Raw genomic sequence first — 20,488 nt, forward strand, 5'->3', positions numbered from 1 at the left:
CTAACTAATAAGCAAAAGCAAAAGCAAGGGCAAAGCAAAAGCAATCAAGCCAGCAAGCAAGCAAGCAAACCTAGCCTCTCCTAGATACAGACCATGGGGGGAGGTGAGCCGGCTGATAACAAGACAAAACAAACCTTCACTTTTCAGAGTCAGTCCTGTAGGCACAGAACACAACATCAGGCATAAACAGAACACACAATTGGGGATACAAGCACCATAACGTCACCCTAGGACACTTATATCATTTGTAGCTTCACTCATAAACAAGAGAACTAGATGTGCTTTATTATCAGATGATTTAGGATCTAGATCTGTATATTTAATGGCAGTTTCTCTTAACTTATTTAAAAAATCAGTGGGTGATTCATCATAAATTTGCCATACTTCATAAAGCTTTGACTAATTTATAGCTGTAGAGGCACTATTTTTTAATCTATATGCTACAAGACTTTGATATCATTTTAGCTCCGCTATATGTTCCGGAATGTTTGGATTCCACCCCTGATTTTTTAGTGGGAATATCTGTGTAACTGTGCTTTGAAATAACCTATTTGCTATGCTAGCCTCTAGTGATGTTGTGATGGCTTTATTAACTATTCATCTCTCAGTGGGATCAAGTAATGTGTCTAACATAGAGTTTAAATCAACACAGACAGGGTTTTGTTAGTTAACTGCCTTTTCTACTAATGTTGCTAGCTGTCCTAGGGTGAGTTTATGATGCTTTTATTCACTAGGTGATTACTGGAAAAACTGAATTTGCAGAACTGCCCAGGCAGAATGGGGACTAGTACATTTTGATATTGGTAGATACTTCTTCTGGATGGCCAGAAGCTTTCCCATGTTGCACCAATAAGGCAAGGGAAGTCTCAAAAGTTTTGCTGAAATTAATATTTAATAGCACTGGAACTAACTCTTTTAAGTCTTAAAAGGTACAACATTGACAACAGATCATTGGGGCTAGACCTGCCTGTACATCCTTTCTGACCAGGAGATATGGTGTGCATCTGAACTTGGAATTTTGGACCAATCCAGGAAAAGTGGAAGGGACCATATGAAGTCCTCCTGATAACCTACACTGCACAAAAGGTAGAAGGAATTGAACTCTGGGTTCGTTACATGCAGGTAAAACCAACAACCACACATTAAACACAGCAGAAACAAGACTAAGACCTTGGAGGTTTGGGGTTTTTTAATATATATAAACCCTATAGTTTTAGGTATTGTGAAAAACACATTCACTGTCCTGCGAAAAATTTAAAAGTTTAATAAAGGACAATAGGAGAGAAGACAAGGACCATAGGGCAAAGGTTATTATGGCTTGGTCTATCTTGACACTTAGCCAAGACCACACTGTTATCTTTGGAGATACCCTTTAAATACCGTTTCCCTTACATCAGCCTGTTGCATATTCATAGACCCTTATGCATAGTAAACTTTCCCCCAAACTAGTTTGCATGTTCTAAGAACTGTTTAGCATATCTTCTTCTTGGGTCAACCTTTTTAGAGCATTCGTATTCCTTGGTTGTGGTTTTAGTCTTTTTTTATCATCATCTTCAATTTTGGCCCTGGCCCACATTGTCTTCAGCCAGTGAGTGCTGATAGTTGGCATATCTGTAGCAGGTGTCCTCTTCATATGTTCATTGGATGTTATCCCATCCAAGCAGGCATTTTAACACAAGCATACTTATATCAGCTATTTCACTAAGCTTAATCAACAACAGAAATAAAAACGATACCGTTATAACAAAGTTACTTTAACACTACACATATAGAATCCATTTTAATATTTGTGAAAAGCCAATATTATAATATGCATCTATAACAATCCCCCCTCTTATTCTTTATAAATCATTTGGCTTGAGCAATATTTCTTGTTCACTTGCATACTTTGGACCATGCTGGTAATTAGCCGGATAAAACTTGGGATTAAACAAGGAAGAAATATGAAACCAGTCGTAACACATAAAAGGAAGAATCCTAATTTCTTCCACCATTCTATCCCAAATACATAACCCCACCAGCTAGTTTTTAACATTGTTTCCCAATTTTGGATGGGTACCTGGGTTATTTTTCTGATATCTTTTGCTATTTCTAGGATGACATCCCCATTGTCCCCTAATTTCAACAATATGATACATTAAACTTTCCACAAACGCCCCCTTCTTTAGCCAATAAATAGTCTAAAGCCAACCTATTCTGATACACTACAATTTTTGCTTGGCTTTGGTGACTTGATATTAATTCCAATGCCCGAGAAGCTTTGTTTCTTAACATCTCTATAACTGCTTTGAGTCTTATAATACAATTCGGCATATAATTTGAGGCCAATACAGAGTTAGATTGCTGTGCTGGTTTTACCTTTTTGTTCTTGTAATCCAATATTTTTCCCCATTTTGCCTGCAGGTGCTTAATTTGGATGGGTTATAACAGTGACTGTTGACATGGGTATGTGTAAAAAAAAAGGACGTTTGCTTTCTTTCCATGTAATGCTTTCAGTAGCATTTTTGACATGATTTCTCCGGTATCCTGTGAAAAACACATTCACTCTCCTGTGAAAATTTAAAAAGTTTGATGAAGGACAATAGGAGACAAAGACAGTAAAGCAAAGATTACAACTGAGTGCATCTTGGCACTCAGCCAATAGCACACCATTACCTTCAGGGATACCCCTTAAATATATTTTCCATTACATCAGCCCATTGCATATTCATAGACCTTTATGCATATCCATATTTTTGCATAAACTAGTTTACATATTCCAGGAACTATTTTTCATGGGCCTTCCTTTGGTCCACCTTTTTAGAGCATGTGTGTTTCTTGGCTGTGCTTTTGGCTCCTCTTTATCACTTCCAGTTTGGGCCTTGGTCCATACTTTCTTCAGACAGCAGATGCTGATGTCATAGCAGTAGCAGGGTCCTCATTACATGTTCTCTGGATGTTATCCTGAGCAAACAGACAGTTCACTCATACCTATTAGCTACCACTACTTCTATAGTGTGGTACGTTGACAAGGAAGTGAGTTTTCTCGGGAAGTTATAGTCAAACCAATCAGTGGTCAGATTTGAATATTGACACCTGGTGTAACCACTGAAGGCATGGATACGCCTCTGAGGACACAGGGAGTTAAAAGCAGAAAACTCCCAGAGGAACGACTTCTTTTGTTCTGGTTAGAGAAGAGTTCAGACCTCCCCCGCCCAGCCACTGGCTGGATGGGGGAGGGGAAGCCATGCGGCCTAGGCTGAGGTAGGCCAGGAGCCCCAGTCAGAGAAGGGAGTGAAGGGAATGGAACTGGGTCGGCCCCTGCAGGACGGAAGGGTGGAGAAACACTGAGATATTTTTTTGTCTCCCCTCCAGAGAGAGAAAGGGAGAGAGCCTGTGCCACCTGGAAATTTGATATCCCATGCCGGCCCTCATTATCTCTCTGTAAGACTATAGGTCATATTCGCCTTGACCCTTGCTACTGGACAATTTCCAACACCCCTGTACCCTATATAAAACCCCATTTCTGCCCAGTTTGGCAGAAGAGCTGTCACTGAAACCCTTCACAGGAGCTGTCAATAAAGACACCGCTGTGGAACCTCATACAGCCTTCTCCTCTCTCCACCTCTACGCGTCTGCCCGGGGCACTTAGCAAGCAAAGAGCTGAAATCACTAAAGAGCTGAATTCACCAAAGAGCTGATCTCATGTAAAAGCTGAGCTGCTTGCTAAGATTGCCTGCGGCTGGGAGCTAGCCTGAGGGACCCAGACAGGTTGTGCTTATCAGCCCAGTGCTATCAGGGACACCTATGGCAGCCGGGGTCGGATGGACCCCTGGAACCCCAGGCCATAATAGTGCCCAGCTGTGGGAGTCCTGGGCAGCCTGCTGTGAGATTTTGGTCATCATGAAGGCAATGGAGCCCAGGACTTTAACCCTTTCTTGGATAAAGAAAGCTTTGCAAAACATTAATCCTCCTTGATGTGAAAGAGAAGAGAGACGGCCTGGGGCCTGAGATGCCAGAAGAATATGGGAAAGTATCCTAGGTGGGAGGAGATGATGGAGTGGCTTTTGGCTGGACTTTTTCTTGTGTAGCCATAGACTGAACCAATTTTCCTGTAACACAGAGACTGCATTGAGGGGGATGCAATGGCTTGAGCCAAGAGAGTGACCTGCTGCAGTGATGCCATGTGCAGGAGTGGAGTGAACAGAGAAAGATGAGGAGGGTGTGGTGGTGTCCTCTGTCTTCAGGGAAGAGGAAGATCTCTCTTCTCAAGACCTTCGGCCCCAGGGGAGGAGAAAATAGGGGAGACTGCTGTCCCAAAATGAGAAATTGCTGTGTTTTGGTACTTGGCAAAGTATCCTTAAAAGGAACCCTATAAGCAGTTTTGGTCCATGGACAGTGGTTACAGCACGTATGTGGAAGGAGGATGTCACAATGGCAGATTTTCTCCGGGCGGTGCCATGTGTGACATGGAAACACAAGAGGTTTCAACTGTGTTTCCTGTGGAAGACTATGGTACAAGAGAGACTCCTCTCTCCCCTGATGGACTGAGAATTGATTATCTGAGAGGTGGTAACTTGATCGAGAGTCCAAGGTTTTGTCTCACTGTGCTTTGGTGGAAATTGGGTGGGAGGAGGAGGAATGTTTTGGAAGGTTTTCATTCTGTTTCCTGTGTGTTCCTTTCATTATAGTGTAGATTAATAAAAAGTTTTTTTTCTTTATTTCTAAACTTGAGCCTGCTCTGCTCTGTCTGGTCACATCTCACAGTAGCCATTTGAAAAAAATATATTTTCATGGGTGCACTGGCACTGCGCCAGTGCCAACCCATGATATATGTCTAAGTTTTTGTTAACAGCAGAAATAAAAGCAAAGTTATTTTAACATTATACATATAGCATTCATCTTAATATTTGTGAAAAGCCAACAATATAATATGTATTTATAACAATCCCTCCTCTTCTCTTTTTACAAATCATTTGGCTTGAGCAATATTTTTTTTTCCATCCTCCATTATTTGCTTACTTTTTTCATAAATAATTTTTGCTTCTTCCAAGAGGTCTTCCATATTGTTTTGTTTCTTTAACACCATAATCTTTTGTGCAGTCCCAGATGTAGTTCATTTTGGGTCTATAGGCATTGTTACCACTTGCATGCCCTGGACTACGCTGGTGATTAGCCGAATAAAGCAGGGGATCAAGCAAGGAAGAAATATCAAACCAGCTGTAGCACATAAAAGGAAGAAGCCTAGCTTCTTCCACTATTCTACTCCCAATACCTTATCCCATCAGCTAGTTTTTAGCACTGATTCCCACCTTTGGATGGGTACATGGGCTATTTTTCTGATAACATTGACTATATCTAAGACAGCATCTCTGTTGCCATCTATTTTCAAACAACAATCGGATGTATTAAATTTTCCACAAACACTCCCTTCTTTCAGCTAACAAATAGTCTAAGGCCAATCTGTTCTGATACACTACAGCTCTTGTTTGGGTTTGTTGCCTTGATGTTAATTCTATTGCGCGACCAGTTCTGTTTGTTATTATCTCTACAACTGCTTGGAGTCTTATAATACTATTCAACATATAAATTGGGGTCCAATATCCCCAGCTCCCATCTTGTGCCCAGGTGGCTGGCCCATATGTTTCCACTATGCATTCTGGGGGCCATTCTTCGTGTCCCCATTTTTTGAATCCCCCAATCAAGTCCCTTTTATTTCTTTTCAGGTCCCCATAAACCGGTATGCCTAATTGATCTCCATTTCATCCTGGTAGAAGAAAGAATCCTGGCTGTATAATTCCCAAAGTGCAATTCCCTTTCCAACTAGAGGGGAGTCTTTGGTATGCTCTCTTTCCACATATACAAAAGCCATCTGGTGCCTTCCAATAATAATTTTTCTGTTGCTTTATATGCTCCCAAAATGTGGAGATTTCTGGAATCCCATAATAAGGATTTTTGCCTGTATCATTACATTGAAAAAGTCCAATTTCATTATTATATTTACAATTTCTCTTTTTCATTTCTCCTCGAGACCAATATTGAGTTAGTTCCTCTGGGATCCACCATGTAAACGTTCCATTGCTAACTTTATATCTCTTACAGGGAGTATTTCCTACTTCATTAACAAAATTTTTCCCACTGCACCAGAGACTTTCTTCCCCTATCACTGTTGAACTTAAAATCCACCCTTCTGGTCCATTTCCTCCCCTTGTATTTGTCTGGTTCCACTCAAGGAGTTCAAACAGGCCTTAGGTACTATTTTTCCATGGCCATTCCTCTGACATCAAATCTCCCCCACAGACCCAGTAGTTGGTTAAGTTCCTTACGTATTATTTCCCCTAATTCCACAAACAGATTTTTTCCCCAGTCTTGAGATATCTATTTCTTTTTCTAATTGCTGTTCAAGTTTTGTATATAAATCTGGAAGTGAAATTGGCACAGATTTTGATTGCTCTACTGGTTTTGCCTTTATGTTCACCAGTTGCTCTTTAACCAAATCTTGGACTTTACTCCCAGTGGCAAAAGCGAAACAAATCCATCTCTCTCCTTTAGGACATTTGCTTCCCAACCTGTTACCACTTGTTCCTAAATTTTCTGCAATCCAGTATTTTTTCCTATTTTGTATACAATTGCCTAATTTGGATGGGTTATGAGTGACTGTTAATATGGGTGTGAGTAATAAAAAAGGAACCTCGGTGTCTTTCCATATACAGCTTTTGGTAACATCTGTGACGTGACTTTGCCGGTTTCCCAAAAGGGAAAAGACAACTAATGAGTGACAGAAAAAGGGATAACAGAGGTCTGGTATGGCTTATATCCCATGCCTATGGGGTTGCAACCTGTGGATGCTGACAGTTTAATCAGAGAGAGAAACAGATAACTTTCCCAGGCATCATCCTGGGGAAGTTGTGAGAAAGCTCAGAGAAAGAATTAAAAAAATTCTTATCTTAATCTCTGCACCTGGTGTTTGTGAACATGTGGAATGTTTGTACGTGATGTTTATGGAAAGGTATTTACAAGAAGGTGTTTTTCTGGATTAACCAATGGTGTGAGGGGTGTTGTTTAAGGACCAATCAGGTTCTGGGTGAACGATCCTGTCTATAAATATGTGTAGTTTCTAATAAACCTTGCCTTCTAAGAAGCATTGGAGTCTGTGTCGTCTTTTCCTTGTCGTTCCTAACTCAACAGTGACAGCAATGCATAGCAGGTCTGTATGATCTTCTTTGGCGGCAAGTACAGCAGCCAATCCAGTCTTGCCCTCTTCTTTCCTTGTCACTTCCTTTTTGCTAATTTCCAGGCAAATCATTTTTGACACTCCTTAACCATAGTTTCCCACCGTTCCTCAGGTATCTCCCATTCAACAGGCACTAATAATTCCCATCCACAAAACAAAGTTATTATTTCAGTTGTTTTGAGTTCTATCTGGATGGAGGATAGATTTGGCACTCGACACTTCCTGCAAGGAGGGCAATGATTTTGTGAACTACAATACCAATTTTTCCCACAATTTAAACATTTACATTTAACCCAGCTAGCATGTCCGTTATTGGGATGAATCAAGCAGGGTATACGATATGGCACTGATGGAAGTTGTAATTCCTCCTCTTCTTTGTATAAGTCAGAGGCTAAGGCCAGAATACGCAAACTCTCTGTCTGAAATGGTCCTGATCCTCCTGTTTGAAGTGGAAGTATTCCTCCCCAAGGGGGGTGTTGGAGGTGTCTCAGAACTTGTCCAGGCAGTACTTGCAACCACTGATGTAAGCCTGACCTTATTTCCCAGTTAGGTGTAATTCTTTGTACATTCCTTGGATCATTTGTGTCTTCCCAGTTCGTTACCACCTGGTCCCCACTTAAGAAACAATTTGTTATCACATGGTTTAGATGTTATAGTCCACTCCTTAGGTTCTTCCACAGGTCCTATGATTCTGCTGGCATGGATCCCCCCTCTTTCCCTGGTTTGGATTGCTGCCTCAGTCATCAGTAGTGCCTGAAAAGGACCTTCCCATTGTGGGGTCAAAGATTGTTCTTTCCATGTTTTCACAAGTACACATTCCCCCGGATGAATATTACGGATTTTAAATTCTAAAGGTGCGGTTTGAGGGATTATCCCTTTCAACCGCAAAATTTCAAGTGTTTTGCAATTGTGGTGACATATTTTCTGACACTTATTTCCCCTACTTCATAAGTAGCAGTTTCATGTTGGGTGGTCAGAAAGGGTAATCTGAACATCATCTCATAGGGTGACACTCCCAGGTCTGACCTGGGTTGTGTTCAGACCCTCAACAGAGCCAAAGGTAGGCATTTTGCCCATGACATTTGGGTTTCAATCATTAATTTTGTTAAAGTTCTCTTTAAAGTCTGGTTCATCCTCTCTACCCGGCCCGAACTCTGTGGATGCCATGGGATATGTCATTCCCATTTTATTCCCAAAGTTTGAGTTATTTGCTGTAAGACTTTGGATGTAAAATGTGTTCCTCTGAGTCTATCCCATTAACCATTCCATACCTGGGAATAATTTGTTCCAAAAGGGTTTTACATACTTCATTGGCTGTGGATCTGACAGTAGGAATAGCTTCCACCCAATGAGTTAGATGGTCTATTATTACTTATTGGGGTTCCCAATATTCCGACAGAGACCTGCCCGGGCTTGCCTTGCTGCTGAGTCCAATGGCAGCAGCTGGGATGTTTCCTCCCCAGTGACACCCTTGGGTTACTCAGAGGCTGCGAGCGATATTCCTCAGTGGAGAGGCTTCAGGCGATGGTGAAGAAAGGAGGCACTTCTGCTAGAGCTTGATCCAGAGTCTTTATTTCAGCTACAGAGTTGTGGACCTGGCGGCAGCTCCAACAGAAGGGCCGGCCACGTGGCTGGATTGTCCTTTTAACCCGGGGGTAAGGGGAGGGGCAGGGACAGGTAGCCACCAACCAGGTGAGGGGGAGGGGTGCCAGGGGAGAAGGGGCACTTAGGTCTACCAATAGCCACAGGGGGCAGGGGGTATCTTTCAAATCTGCCAATCACTCGACCCCCTGGACCCCCTGTCTCACAGCCAGGGCTCATGGGGTTTGGGGCGGGGGGAGAGGGTTACCTTTGGGAGGGAGGAGACACACCGCAACATCTCCCCCTTTGTTTTGTTTTAAAATGAAGAGGACTGGGTTTGGGGGGGCGGAAGGCTCGCCGAACCATGGCTGGTAAGTAGGGTCCTCTTCCTCAGGAGCGTCAGTGTTAACTGAGCCTTCTGGGTTCTCCATTGGGGCTCTGGGGGATTCTAGGTGTTAGACTTCAGGAGGGGAAGATGAGCTTGGAATCAACATATAAAACATGCGCTTGATTAACCCAAAAGCTATGCTAACAACTACAATAACAATAACTAGAACAGATAGTACAGAAAACACAGTTTTCAGTATAGATCCCAACCAGCCCGAGAGTCCCCAGCCCTTGAACAGTCCACTCAGCCAGTCGTCTGTTTCTCTCTTGATGTCATTCACCATGGTTTTCATCTTGTCGATTGTGGTATGGACATTCTCTGCTTTCGATGACAAGTTGAGGCAGCAAAGTCCTTCAAACTCTTCACAGCGATGGTTGTGCAGGAGGAGCAGATAGTCTATGGCTGCCCTGTTTTGAAGGGTGGCTTTCCTGGTAATTTCCTCGTCTGATAGGAGGTCACTCAGGGCAGTAGAAGTGAAGTTTGCCTGTTTTGCAACCCAACATTCCAATCGGCCTAATTCTCCCATGCTTTTTGCTGCCGAGATCCACGGCAGAAGGACTGTAATTGCGGTGGCCTTAAACCTGGACCAGTGAACAATTTCTGAATTACAGTCTTGGTCTAATTGTCTTAGGTCTCTTTTTTGGATAGCCAATTTATGGGTATTGTTTTTTATTTGCCAATGCATTAGATTGGTTCGGTTTGGGGTGAACAGGCTCAGCTTGCCAAAGGTGCACGGACCTCCGAGCAGACGAGGGGGGAGACCTGCCCATGCTCTGTCTCCACATATTAAAAACACACCTTTTGGGAGTTCACGGGGCTTATAATCGTCACTTGATGTGTGCATGACTAGGACTGAGTTTTCGCACCAATTTTTGTCTGTGTAGTGTGGGTTGCTAGGGTGGGGATAGGTGTTTAGTTCAGCTTCATAGTATGGTACCCGGGGATTAAATTTAAAGTGAATGCAAAATGTTGCATTCATGGAGCCCAAGAGATGGAATTCTTGTGGCTCCTTCTTCGGCACTGGTAACTGTCTTGCCCACCCCTGCCAGAACAGTAGAGGATTGTCAGCAGGGTAGCGACCAGGAGGAGGTGTGATTGAGTTAACTTCATTTAAAGTGTGCCACATTTCATTTGGGAACTCCATGGATTTAAAGGGAACTCCCACCAGGCAAGTTGACAGGGGGTCAGAGGCTGTTGCTGTGGAGAGACAGATGTGATCTTGTCCAAGGGCTTTGGTCAAGGTGGTCCATACGTTTGCTTTGGGCTGAGGGACTATCCAAGAGATCGCTGGTGGGGTGATCACGAGCAAGACGAGGAGCAGACTCAGTCTCATGGTGCCTCGACACTGCACACCAACAGCGGGATCTAAACTGGTAAAAGGCAACTTAAGACAGAAAAAATTATTACAAACTGTTCCTGATAGGAAGTGTAGATGGAATTTCTTCCAGGGACCACGCGCGGCGTTTCCTTCTCCAGGCAGCGTTAGACACCTGGGGCACTTCTGCAGAATCCCCTGAGACTTTGGGGACATAGGGCCTTACCCATTTAGATGGAACCCACTTTAAACCAGAGGGGGTGGACACGCAGGCATATCCACGTCCCCTTGTCACTAATTTGTAAGGTCCCACTGTCTGCCAAGTCTCAGGGTCCTTTACTAGAACTGGAGGCTTTTCTTTCACTGACATCTGACTGTTCCCCCCAAAGTGGCGTAAAATTGGTGGATTCAGGTTGTCAAAGGAACAGTTCAGAAAATTAATTGTGAAAAGCGCTCTGGACAACCGGATGTGGGGTGGTTCGATTTTTAGCACCTGATTTTGCTGGTCCAGGACTCTTTTGATATCACGGTGAGTCCTTTCTACCACAGCTTGACCTGTAGGGGAGTAGGGGATGCCTTTTTTGTGCTCTACTCCCCATTGTTGCAGGAAACTCCCAAATTCCTTGGATTTGTAAGTGGGCCCGTTATCAGTTTTCAGCTCTTTGGGGATGCCCATGAAGGAGAAAGCCTGTAGGAGGTGCTTTATTGCATCAGAGGATGATTCTCCCGTGTGGGCAGAGGCATAGACTGCTCCAGAAAAGGTATCTACACTGACATGAACATATTTCTGCCGTCCAAAGGATGGTATGTGTGTTACATCGGTTTGCCACAGCTCACAACTGTTCAATCCCCTCGGGTTTGCTCCCGCACTTATCGTAGGGAGTGCATGTTGCTGGCAATGGGGGCAGGTGGCTACAATTGCTCTGGCCTGTTCTCGAGTGATGTGAAACTGACGAACCAGGCCAGGTGCATTTTGGTGGAAGAGCTGGTGGCTGAGTTTTGCCTGCTCAAAAACATTTGGGAGAGGGGCCATCTCTGCAGGCGCAGCAAGGGCATCTGCCCTCCTGTTGCCTTCAGCGAGAAAACCTGGCAAATTGGTGTGTGACCTGATGTGCATTACATAAAATGGTTGCTCTCGGTGGGAGACTAACTTTACAAGTTTTGAGAGCAACTCGAAAAGTGCGATGTTAGGCACTTCTCGCAGTACTGCTTGATCTGCCCTGGATACTACTCCTGCCACGTAGGCAGAGTCTGTAATCAAATTGAATGGTTCTGAGAACCTTTCAAAGGCCCTGACAACTGCAGCCAATTCAGCAACTTGAGGTGAACCTTCCACCTCAGCAATGTCTGACTCCCACTCTTGAGTTTTGGGATTCATCCAAGTCACAACAGACTTATGGGACTTTCCAGACGCGTCTGTAAAGACGGTTAGAGCCTTCTTTAAAGGTCTCCTACTTTGAACACTTCCCAGTTTTAGAGTGAATTGTGCCTGTTCCTCAAAAAGTTTGTGGGCAGGGCGATGGATAGAAATTTGTCCTGAGTAGGAATCCAGGGCAAACTGCAGCACTTCATTTTCCCGAAGGAAACCTTCGAACACTGGTTTAGTAATGGGGCCTGATTTTATCTCAATTGGAATGTGAATGCACCCAAAGTCACATCCTGGCAGCTCCCTGATCTGGGTCCTAGCTTTCCGGATCAGTTCCGCTACCAGCTCCGGGGGCTGTGTCATTCTTTTGGACCTTTGGTGACTGAGGAAAATCCACTCTATGATTAAGAGAGGGTCCCTCCGGTCTTGGCCCTTTTTGGGTGTTTCTCCTGCCTTTGGTGTTTGTTTCTGCTCCCACTGGAAAATGATCCCATGGAGATGTGGCAACTTACCTAGGATGATAAATTGGAATGGCAGCTCAGGCTGACATCGGTGGGCCTTTCTTGTGGACATTATTGTCTGAACCTTTTCTAGAGCTTTCTGTGCCTCTGGGGTAAGAGCCCGAGGAGACCCTGAGTTCTTTTCCCCTTCTAATAAATCGAAAATGGGGCCGAGGTCATTGTTAGTCAGGCCTAGCCAGGGCCTTACCCAATTCAAAGACCCACACAATTTTTGGACATCTGCATATGTCTCGATCTTTGTTTTGATTTCTAATTTTTGAGGAACAATGGTCCTCTTTCCAATTTCCAAGCCCAAATACTTCCAAGGTGGCATCCTTTGAATTTTCTTTTCCTGGAGCTCGAACCCTGCAACAACCAATGCATTGATCGTTAGGTCAAGCACGTGGGTGAGTAGATCATCATTGGGGGCACACACAAGGATATCATCCATGTAATGATAGATGATGGCCTTTTCTGCGGCTGCACGCACTGGGGACAGAAAGGAAGCAACATACCACTGACAGATCGTTGGCGAGACCTTTAGTCCTTGAGGAAGAACTTTCCAATGGTACCTTTACTGTGGGTCTCCTTTGTTGGTGGAGGGGACAGTGAATGCAAAACGCGGGGCATCGTCAGGGTGCAGGGGAATTTGGAAAAAACAATCTTTTATATCAATGACAGCCAAATCCCAATTTTGGGGGAGCATCGCCGGGGATGGCATACCAGATTGGAGAGAGCCCATATCTTCAATGACATTATTAATTTCTCGGAGGTCATGGAGGAGCCGCCACCTCCTTTTGTCAGCCTTTTGGATGACAAACACTGGAGAGTTCCATGGAGACTCGGTCTCCACAATGTGGCCCTTTTTCAGCTGCTCTTCCACTAGTTCATTCAGCGCCTTAAGTTTTTGTTTACTGAGCGGCCACTGTCCTACCCAGACTGGTGTATCTGTCTTCCATTTAATTTTTCGGATAGGGCGCTCCTCAGTGACCGCTGCCCAAAAATCCTGTGGAGAGTCTGGAATGTCAATTGTGACTCCCCACTGGGCCATCAGGTCTCTCCCCAATAAGGGTTCTGGATAGTCTAAAACAAACGGACGTATATTTGCCAATTGTCCGTTTGGCCCCTCAATTTGGACGATGCTCTTGGATTGTCTCGCCAATTGCAAGCCCCCTATACCTTGAACGTGACCAGCCACGTTTTGCAAAGCCCAGTGTGACGGCCAATCCTGTGCTGGGATCACCGTGCAGTCTGCACCCGTGTCTAAGAGCATTTCAATGCATTTAGACTCCCCACCCCCTCTGACATTACACCAGATTTTGGGTTTGTCCCTCCCGACAGCCTGGACCCAGGCAACTGTGGGCCCTTGTTTTCCAGTGCTTTCAGGTAGACTTGGCACTGGGATAGCTTGTGCTATGATTTGTCCTTTGGGGAGAAACAGGGGTGGGTGGAAACAGTGCAGCCAGAGAACGTATTGCCCAGGATCTGATGTTATCATCCCTGGAGCAATTTCGATGTCTTGTGGTGTGTGTTTGGTGTCCCCAACGATGATGTGCTTACAGCGAATTTCGTGCCAGGTACCTTGCTGTTGTGGGTTCACGGAGACAAAATGCCAGTCAGTGTCTTTCAGGTGGAGCGGTTCCGTCAGCTGCAACCTGAAAGGCTCATTTACAGAAGTTGTGGTTAGAATGGGTTTGCGTAAGTCATAGCAAAGGTTGTTTGCTGTCACGTTTGGTGGTGGACCAGCAGAAGTGGTCTTTGAAGCACCTGCTTCGCTTAGAGAAATTGAGACGTCACCGCGCGCTTGGTGTTTCCCACCTCCCTCATTCCCTTGGCCTGCTCTTTTTGTGTCTGCACGCCTGGCAGGCCAGCGCTCCCCCCTCAGTTTTTTTGTTGTTGTTGACCCTCTGGGAGAGCTTGTAGTTCTCTTTCCCTGCTATTTACAAATTCATCAAACTGTCTTTTCAGGGGACACTGGTGAGCCCAGTGCCCAAGGTTCCTACAAAGCATGCATGGCTTTGTAGGGTCCACCGTTGCTGGTCTTCGCTGCTGCCTAGTGTGTCACTGTGCTGATGGAATGGGTGCAGGGCTGGCAACAGCGACTCTCTGTGGTGGTCTTGGCAGCGGCTTTGGTCTGGTGTCCTCAGCAACACTCATCAGAGGCACTTTCCTGCTACAGACTAGAAGCATATCGTTTAGAGTAGGAGGCGGGTCTAGAGGTAAGCTTAAAATTGCAGTTCGACATTGTTCATTAGCATTTGCCAATGCCATTTCCTCCAAAACTTCTTCCCTCGCATTCTCTTTCCTAACTTGGACTTCAATCGCTCTGGTCAATCTTTCTACAAATTTTGAGAAAGGCTCTGATGGTAGCTGTTTGATCTTACTATAAGGCTCTAGAGGCCCATCAAGTTGAAGAGTAAAGAAGGCCTTTTCAGCTGCTTCTTTGACTCTCTCAAGGACTTCTACAGGGATTGTTGCAGCTTGGACTGGGGCCAAAGACCATTGACCCTCACCAGAGAGATGCTCAATGGTAATTGGGAGACCATTGACATCTTTTGCCGTTTTAGGATCAGCATGCAAGGCTGGGAGAGCCTCTTTCAGCAATTGTTTCCATGTAATTTCCCATAATTTGAATTCTGTAGTGGTCATGAGACATGCAAAAAGCTGTTTTAAATCATACGGGACCACTACAGTTCTGCTTAATTCAGCATTTAAAAGGCCACGGAAGTATGGGCTGTGTGAGCCGTATTGGTTATGAATTTTGCAAATTTCTTTTATTATTTGTTGGGCAAAATTTCTCCAATTAGCAGTTGTGGCTCCTCCCGCTTGCCCTGCTTGCTGATATGTAACAGGAGCAAGTGAGAAAAGGGGACCCTGTATTGGGTCTGCGGTTCCCTGTTCCCTATGGTTTGAATTGCAAGCATTGGGATCACCTGTAGGGGTACAGGGACAAGCAGTGGGCGTGTTCCCACCGTGGGAACCCGGGGAGGGGGCGGGGAGACTGTGGGAACGGGGGGCGGGGACAGGGGGTTGGCAAGGGGCGGGGACACTGTGGGAGCAGTGGGCGGGGACGCCTGGTGACATCACGTCAGTAGACGCCCCCTGGGGAGGGTATGGGGGCGGCGCTGAGGGAGTGACAGAAAGGGTGGGGGGAGGGAAGGTATCACGAGGATTAGCAGGGGTGATGGGTAAGAAAGGATTTTTGGGATGCCAAGGGGGATCATGGGAAGGAGAAGACCAGGTGGGAGATATTGCCATGTGGCATCCGCCATTTTGTGGGCTCTCTGGTGACTGGGAGCCATCTTTGAAATCACTGCTCTCTGAAAAACCAACACGTGCTCGGGGTTTCTGAGCTGGGGATACAAGGGTTGGGGGAGAATTCCACTCGGTCTGGCCAGAACCTCGTGGACAGGGGGTCTCGGACATTTTAAAGTGCTCAGGGAGACCAGCTTCCTGGGCGTGAGCAGATTCTGTTCCCTTTAAAATACGAAGTTTTGGGGTACAGGGTTGGGAATTGGGGTGAGGGGGAATAGGGAGAGCAGAGGCACAATCGTTGCTGTTTGGCTTTTCCTTCACTTCCCTTTGTTTGGGCAAAGCAGATCGAATTTGCAAACTCCAAAACACAAATTTAGCAGTAGAAGTATTTCCAGATTTTCCAATTTTTACCAATTCGCATCCAACAGTGTCCCAGAACTGGGTGCTGCAGACATCCTCGGGTGAGACTTGTGGAAAGTGGAGAAAAAGCCATCTTATAAACTGCTTCAATTTTCCCTTAGAAAACGACACATTTCCACCAGCTAAAATTCCTAAAATCTCATAATAAACTCCTTTTTGTGTAGTACTAAGTTTGGACCCCATCTTAGATGTTACAAGCACTACACAAACCCCACTGACCTAAAACAAAGCCAAAATCGCAACCGAATTCCAAAAACTGCAGTCAGGAAGCGAACACCCACGTGGCTTTCAGCCCTGCACAAAGCAGCAGCTTCTGCGAGCTTTAAACTGCCGCCGGCAGCTCCTGCTGACTCCCGCGCGCCACGTGGCTGAGCCGCGCCGCCCGCGCGCACTGAGGAAGCGAAAGCCGCGGTCCCCCCGCCGCCCGGGCCCCCCCACCGCCGAAACTCGCGCCGAGAGAGGCACGGGCGGAGCCCGCCGCTCCTCCCGGCCGTGTCAGCAAAGCTTCCCGCGGCTTTTAAAAACGGCAAAGCCGTGCCGTACAAAGCTGAGCCACACATGCTGCTGTTCCCGATTCTGCGGGGCTCCGTAGCCTAAACCTGCCTTAATAAGGGCGAAAAAGACGGGATCCCTCCGCAGGGATTTCCCTTTGATCTTCCCACCCCCCCGTGGAGTGGAAATACTCATCCAGATCAGTGCGAAGGCTCCTTGGTCTGTCGGGGTTTTCTCTTCACCTGAACAGGACCTCCCCGGGGCTGGAGAAGCTACCCTGTCCTCCTCTGAGAAGTTGGCTCACCAGAAAGGAGCTTTTCTTCTCCGAGGTGCAAAACGTTCAGGAGACTTTTTTAATCCAAGTCTGTGCTGGAGAGCTACGTCCAAAGCCCTGCCAGTGAACGCCAAGCTGCCAGAAACTCTCTCGGTGGTCTTGCGAAGCTCAGATGGGTCTCCGTCTGGTCGCAGGGCCGAGTTTTTGCCCCACGAGTGGGCGCCAAATATTGGGGTTCCCAATATTCCGACAGAGACCTGCCCGGGCTTGCCTTGCTGCTGAGTCCAATGGCGGCAGCTGGGATGTTTCCTCCCCAGTGACACCCTTGGGTTACTCAGAGGCTGCGAGCGATATTCCTCAGTGGAGAGGCTTCAGGCGATGGTGAAGAAAGGAGGCACTTCTGCTAGAGCTTGATCCAGAGTCTTTATTTCAGCTACAGAGTTGTGGACCTGGCGGCAGCTCCAACAGAAGGGCCGGCCACGTGGCTGGATTGTCCTTTTAACCCGGGGGTAAGGGGAGGGGCAGGGACAGGTAGCCACCAACCAGGTGAGGGGGACGGGTGCCAGGGGAGAAGGGGCACTTAGGTCTACCAATAGCCACAGGGGGCAGGGGGTATCTTTCAAATCTGCCAATCACTCGACCCCCTGGACCCCCTGTCTCACAGCCAGGGCTCATGGGGGTTGGGGCGGGGGGAGAGGGTTACCTTTGGGAGGGAGGAGACACACCGCAACAATTACTAATAAAAATTTCTATCTCTGTACTTGGGGAAGTTCAGTAAAGTCCACTTGGATACTTTGAAATGGTCAAAGAGCTAACTCATGGCTTTGAAATGTTATTTTCCTCATTTCCTTTTTATTTACCTTTTGACAAATTATACACCTTTCAGTTACTTGTTTTGCCAATCCAAAAATCCCAATACACCCGTAATTCCTTAGAAAGTGATCACACAAGAGCTTGAGTACCCCAATGAGTTTTTTGATGCATGTCTGTCACCACTGTGTCAGGAACGGGAAAAAAGGCGACACACTCCATGGAATTTCAGAAGGCATAAAAGGCTTGCTTTATTACAATCTCCCAATATTTATAACCAACATTGTTCACACAGAACCTGATTGATTCTTAATGGCACCTGTCACCTATTGGTTAGATAAGAAAACTCTCTTTGGTAAACATCTTACTGTAAACATCACATAGCACACATTAACATGATCACAACTGCAGAGATTAAGGATTGTTTTGATTCTTTCTCTGAGCTTCTCACAGCTTTTCCCAGAACGATGCCTGGGAAACTGTCCGTTTCTCTCTCTCAGCATCCACACGTCTTCTAATATTTTCCTAGTAAGTGACTTATTAAGCAATTGTCTCCCATCAGGAAGTTTCCATTTCCCTAACTGATCTTTCTCTCTCCCTATCCTATTTAGTTCCCTCTCTTCTGCCTCACTAAACTTTGGAAGTTCCAATTCTTCCTTATCTGCAGTCAAGATTAACATAACCCTTTTGGTCCCATTTTCTGCCACAATCTCTAGCCTCTTGATCTGCCAAAATATTTCCTCTTATTTCTAAAGTCATTCCCCTTTGGTGTCCATTAACATGTTCTACAGCAATTTCTTCAGGCAATTTTAATGCCTCTAAAACCTCCAAAATGAGTCCTTCATGTATCAGTCCCTTTCCTTTTGAATTTAGTAACCCCCTTTCTTCCCAAATTTTTCCAAAGGTGTGTACTTCCCCGAAAGCATACTTTGAACCAGTATATATAATTCCTTTCTTGTGTACCAAATATTCCAGTGCTCTTTTTAGAGTATATAATTCACAAGATTGATCCGACCAATTTGAAGGTAATTTTCCTTTTTCGATGGTCTGCATCTTTTGCTCATCAACCAAGGCATAACCTGATATTATTTTTCCTTGCAAGCATCTGGATAAAACATCAATATATATTCTTTCCCCTTCTGGGAGGGCATGTTCTCCTAGATCTTCCCGAACTTTAGTTTGGTATTGGATAATTTCTAAACAATTATGTGTTAAATTACTTTTTGGTTCCCCATATAAAACGTGCTGGATTCAAACTTTTGTTTACTTCTAGTGTTAAGTCATTACTGTCTATCAAAATAGCTTCATATTTTAATATCCTAGAATCTGTTAACCATTTTTCAGCTTTTTGATTTAACACATTTCAGAATGCATGAGGTATAGACACATTAGTTTACTTCCAAAAGTTAGTTTACAGCTTTCCTCCACCAAAATAGCAGTAGTTGCTATAGCCCGAATACAAACTGGTCAGCCATGGCTCCCTGGATCGAACAATTTTGATAAATAAGCTACTGGTCTTTTTATTCCCCCCCATTTTTGGACTACAACTTCATGAGCTACTCCACCTTCCACATTCACATACAGAAGAATGGGTTTTTCTAATGAAGGTAAATTCAAAGCTGGTACCGAAGCCAGTTTCAACTTAAATTCTTCTAATTTATTATCATCTCCCCTGGTCCACTTTATATCATCTTCCTCTGTCAATTTTTCATAAAAAAAATTTACTGCCTGTATAAACCCATCTATCCATAATCTACAATATCCCAATAATCCGAGCAGCTTTCTAACTTCCTTCTTTGTAGAGGGAGGGGTAAGAGATAAAATTCCTGCAACCCTCTCAGGATTTAGCTTTCAGCTACGTTTGCTTATTAAGTGGCCGAGATATCTCATTTCTGGTTCCACAAATTGTAGTTTCCCTTTTGATACTCTTAATCCTTTTTCCCCAAGAAAATTCAAAAGTTTTATAGTAGCCTCCCTTACTTCACCTTCAACTTCTCCGGATAGTAAAAGATCATCCACATATTGGGTAACTTGTATTCCAGGAGGAGTGGGGAAAGTCTGTAATGTTTCTTCTAAAGCTTGTCCAAATAGGTTTGGAGATTCCGTAAATCCCTGTGATAACTTTGTCCATTTTAGTTGCTGTTTTCTTCCAGTATTTGGATCCTCCCATTCAAAGGCAAAAATATTTTGGCTTTCCCCTGATAATGGGCAAGTCCAAAAGCATCTTTAAGATCCCCCACACTAAACCACTGATGCTGGGGTGGGACTTTACATAAAAGAGTATAGGAATTTGGCCCCACTGGGTAACAGGTCTGAGTACTCTTGTTAAATTCCCTTAGGTCTTGTACTAATCTATAATTCCCGTCAGATTTTTTTACTGGGAGAATAGGGGTATTGTGAGGAGACATACAAGGTTCCAATGGCCCATCCTTTATCAATTCTTCTATTACCGGCTTTAAGCCTTCTCTTCCTTTCTAAGGATATAGGGTGCTGATGAACATGTATGGAACATTCTTCTCTCTTAATTGAGACCCTTATGGGGTCAATATTCAGCCTCCCCCTATTTCATTCCCCAGTCCAAACCTCTTTGTTTATCTTTTCCTCATCTTCTTGGCCTAGTTTTAACACTTTAACTGTCATCTTCCCTTCTTCTGGTATGACCCCTGTTCCTAGCTGCACCTGTAAGTCCCTCCCCAATAAGTTGCTGCCTGCTCCAGGAACTAATAAGACATCTCCCATCCCTATTCTGGTTTCCCCTTTAATTACTACATTTTTAATGACAGGGACTTTAAACCTCTCTCCTTTTGCTCCTGTTCCCTTTACAGTGTCATTACTGACATCACATCCCTTAGGGATATTTACCACACAAGTTCT

The sequence above is a fragment of the Anomalospiza imberbis genome, chromosome W, assembly GCF_031753505.1.
Source record: "Anomalospiza imberbis isolate Cuckoo-Finch-1a 21T00152 chromosome W, ASM3175350v1, whole genome shotgun sequence".
Taxonomy (NCBI): Eukaryota; Metazoa; Chordata; class Aves; order Passeriformes; family Viduidae; genus Anomalospiza; species Anomalospiza imberbis.